The 4,300-nt window shown below is 42.7% G+C and overlaps 1 long non-coding RNA gene across 1 annotated transcript; it reads left to right on the forward strand.

Moving 5' to 3' along the window:
• The first annotated feature begins 366 nt into the window (after positions 1 to 366).
• LOC140526946 (uncharacterized) lies at positions 367 to 3,866 on the forward strand. Its single transcript, XR_011974615.1, has 3 exons — positions 367 to 661; positions 926 to 1,036; positions 3,578 to 3,866. It is a non-coding gene; the product is annotated as an uncharacterized lncRNA (long non-coding RNA).
• The last annotated feature ends 434 nt before the right edge of the window (positions 3,867 to 4,300 follow it).

Consider the following 4,300-nt stretch of genomic DNA (forward strand, 5'->3'; position numbering starts at 1 on the left):
GATTTGATAACTTCTACACCTGTCTGAGGGACTTCATGGATTTATTGGTGAAAAGGTGCTTCAATGTATCAGGAAGGGATGAGAAACAGTAGCTAACAAATTGGTTGGTTTAACTATTAGGGTTCTCAGAGAATGTATGAGTACAAAGCCCTGTCTTCAGTGCTAAAGATTTGGCACAGTCCCTTGCCTTTTGGGGGAGGCTGACTGTGCAAAACAAGAGAAACCAGTTAATAATCACAGAAATGATAGAGCTGCAAAATTATCAAAGGGTGTGCTGTTGGGTTGGAGGTTGGGCCAGGTCAGAATCCAGGAAGTCTCCCCAGCTGGGATGGATGGGATCAGACAGGCAGAAAAAAATACCAGAGATGAGAGAGTGAAGAGACAAGGAGGGGACAAAGAGGCAAGAAGGGGCAAGCTGTGCGAGAGAGATTGGACATTAATTTGGCTGGAGTAGAGATTGTGTGTAGAGGAGCAAGAGGAGATAAGGTTGGAAAGGAGACAAGTCTGTGTCCCAGCCTTCTCTTTTATTGGGCTTTACTGAAACCAGTTAAAAGGGTGGAATTTTAGACACTGAAGCAGGCTGGGGGTGGAGAGTGTGATTTGGGAGCCAGCAAGGACTCATTGATTTCTCTTCAAATCACATCACCTTTTCTCATTACAGGTAAGACTGGCTTGGCTTGTGACCGAAGGGCTCAGGGAAATAGAAATAGCCAAAGCTTCTCCTAGGAAAGATAGCAGGCAAATGCTGGTCATAGCCTCAGGACTGAGAATAGCTGATCTTCTCTACCTGATTTCTGACTGCATGAAGGAAACAGAATTTATGGCTAAGATAGCAGGGCAGGGCTCAGCTGTAATTCACAACCACTGTCTTCTATAAATGTGCTCTTCATAAGAACGTGGGTTTTTTTGTTTGTTTGTTTTATAGGAATGGGCTAGCATGCTGAGATCATGGGCTGAAATACAGCAGAGGTCAGGGACTGGGAGTCAGAAGACGCGAGTCCTGTCTCGGTCTCTGTCGCTGACCAGCTATATTTGGGTGAGTTGCTGAGCCTGCCTGGGGTTCAGATTCCTTATCTATAAAATGAAGATTTTGGACTAGTTGCTAAGTTTCCTTCTAGCTCTAAGGGAGACTTATAGGGTTTTACGCTCGTAGCAAAGCCTATAGTGTCCCTGAGAGCTCTGGCTCCCTGGAGGATGAAGCCACAATTCCCACCCTGGAAGGTGAGCACTCAGATACTCAGAAACTTTTCTTTATCTAATAGGATACTCTCTGCAAATGAGGAGATGCTGAAGGGGAGGAAGAGAGGGAAGGGGGGAGGGAGGGAGTGAAGCAGAGAGCAAGGTCTGCAGCCTGAAAAGCAGTATGGGATGGTTAATAGAACTTTCGGGTTATTATGAGGCCTTCAACCAACACTGGGAGGAGAAGTAGTTTCTGGGATCTCGATCAAAAGTCAGCATGGGGGTTGCTGCAGTCTTACAGATCGATCCCCTACTGGAAGATAAACACATTGATGAGGAAGCTTTCTTGGGTAGGGGGCCGGGAGTGGGGTGACCATCTGGTGGGGTCCAGAGGCGTATCCAGAGCCCAGGAATGTTGGCACGGGTAGGGGCCAGCAACAATTATCCAATTTATGAAGTGTGTCTGCAGTCAGAACGAAGGTAATTAAATAGTGGCTTCCCTCTGGCATGGAGGATTGAGGCCTTAGAGCAAACTCTCTTCCAGCTCCCAGTGCTTTCAGGGACAGCTTCTCTGCTCCTGGGTCTCTCCCCTGCAGAGAAAATGCATGGTCCCCTAGTCTTTACAGTGATGCTTACTGTTGCCAGCTGGTGTTAAGGATAAATCACTTACCCCCCAGGCGTCAGCTTCTCTGTGTCACCATTCCTGATTCCTACCCTCCAAGAAGACAAAGACTGCTGAATATAGGTGATTCTTTATGTCTTAACCCTGCGTGCTCCTGAATGGAACAGAGGGGTGTGATGGGACCACTGGATCTGCGCTCTGGAGTGTCTCTGGGTATGTGCTCCGGCCCAGGCTAGAGAGCAGAAATTCCTGGATACTTAGCCACTGCAGGTTCATAAAATCATATAACCTTGTTCATTCAGCAAACATTTATTGGCTGGCTGGCTATTCAATGATCATTTTTTTAAGAGTGTAAAATGCTGTGTCAGATCCTAGAGGAGATGCAACATATAGCTAAAACATAATCTTTGCTCTCATGGAGTTTACAGTTTGGTAAGGGGCAGAGTAAATTCTTAACCTGGTCTCTCTCTAGTTAACCACATCCCACTTGGAGGAAGGAGGAGGAAAGGAAGAGAAGTGTGGCAAAGACATGGACAAGGAGACAAAAAAGAGACTCCAAGTTAAGTTTGTAATTCATGATGTAAAAATAATAAAAGAAATAATTATGACACATTCAGATGCATGGGAGGGGAGACTCCTGAAAACAAGGCCCATATGGAGAGACCCTAAGATATATGAAGGCTACTACTGGTCAAGTTGGCCTGGCATGGAATGGGGGGAGCAAGGTAGGGACAAGCTGGGCCAGGAAGAAAACCACCTGAGTGTATGAGGCAGATGGGGAGGGGGGGGTGGGAATTTCTCCCTTTCCCTCTCTCCCTCCCTTTCAGCATTTCCTTATTTGCAGATATTATTCCTGTTTTAATGCTATTTATGTGTTAAACTCGGTTATTAATATGCAAATAGAATCCTAAGCTTTGTCAAAATTAGTGTAACTTTAAATATTGTAAAATATAAAAAATTATTATTAATAATTTTGCACTCTCCAAATATTGGGACCCTGAATAAAGCCTCAGGTTTCCTGCCCTGGTTTCATCTCTGACTAGGGTATAAGATATATACTCTAGTGGGAATAGCAATGAATTTAAAATAAAAAGACCTGGGTTTGAGTCATGGCTCTGGCACTTGATTTATGATCCTAGGCAAGTCATTGCCTCTCTGAGCCTCAATTTACTCATTTTGAAAATGAGATGGTTTCTAATGTCCTTTCCAGATCAAAATTCTAATATCCCAAACAAAGGTAAGGATAGAGATAGAGAAACAAAAGAACTATAATAAAAATATTGAAAGATAAGTACAGATATGCAAAGCAGAGTGCTATTTGAGGTCTGAAGGATGTTACTGATAGGCAGAATCATGGAAGACTTCATGGAGGAGAAGGCATTTGAATTTGGCTTTAAGTACATGCATCCCTCAGCTTATTGTGCTTCACTTTATTGCCCTTTGCAGATTTTGGTTTTTTGTTTTGTTTTGTTTTTATCAAATTGAAGGTTTGTGGCAAGCCTGCATTGAACAAGTCTAGGGGCACCATTTTTTCCAATGGCATGTGTTCACATTCTGTCTCTCTGTCACATTTTGGTAATTCTTACAATGTTTCAAACTTTTTCATTTTTTTATCTGTTTTGGTGATCAATGTGATCAATGATCTTTGATGTTATTATTGTAATTGCTTTGGGGCACCACAAACCACACCCATGTAAGACTGAATTTAATAAATGTTATATGTGTTCTGACTCTTCCACCAATCGGCCATTTCCCCATCTCTCTTCTTCTCCTTAGGCGTCTGTATTCCCTGAGACATGACAATATTGAAATGAGACCAATTCATAACTCTCCAATGGCCTCTAACTGTTCAAGTGAAAGGAAGAATCAATTGATGTGGCAAACTTCATGACATCTTATTTTAAGAAATTATCACAGTTACCCCAGCCTTCAACAACCACCACCCTGATCAGTCAGCAGCCATCAACACTGAGATAAGACCCTCCAGCAGCAAAAAGAATACAACTTGCTGAAGGTTCAGATGATGGTTAACATTTTTTTTAGCAATAAAGAATTTTTTCAGTAAGGTATGTAATTTGTTGTTTTTGTAAGGTAATCAGGGGTAAGTGACTTGCCCAGGTCACACAGTTAGTAAGTGTCAAGTGTCTGAGTCTGGATTTGAACTCAGGTCCTCCTCACTTTAGGGCTAGTGTTCTATTCACTGTGCTACATACTTGCCCACTGTACTTTTTTTGGGGGGACATAATACTATTGCATACTTAATAGACTGCAGTATAGTATAAACATAATTTTTATGTACATTGGGAAACCAAAAAATTCTTGTGGCTTACTTTATTGCAGTGGTCTTGAACCAAACCTACAATATCTCTGAGATATGCTTGTAATAGGTGAGATTTCTCAAACAAAAGGGAGGAAGAGCATTTGAGGCAAAGGGAACATAATGTACGAGGGCACAGGGGTAGGTGAAAGCAGAGGATGTTGTGGAGGGGCAGGGACAGT

The sequence above is a fragment of the Notamacropus eugenii genome, chromosome 1 (assembly GCF_028372415.1).
Source record: "Notamacropus eugenii isolate mMacEug1 chromosome 1, mMacEug1.pri_v2, whole genome shotgun sequence".
NCBI classification, from domain to species: domain Eukaryota; kingdom Metazoa; phylum Chordata; class Mammalia; order Diprotodontia; family Macropodidae; genus Notamacropus; species Notamacropus eugenii.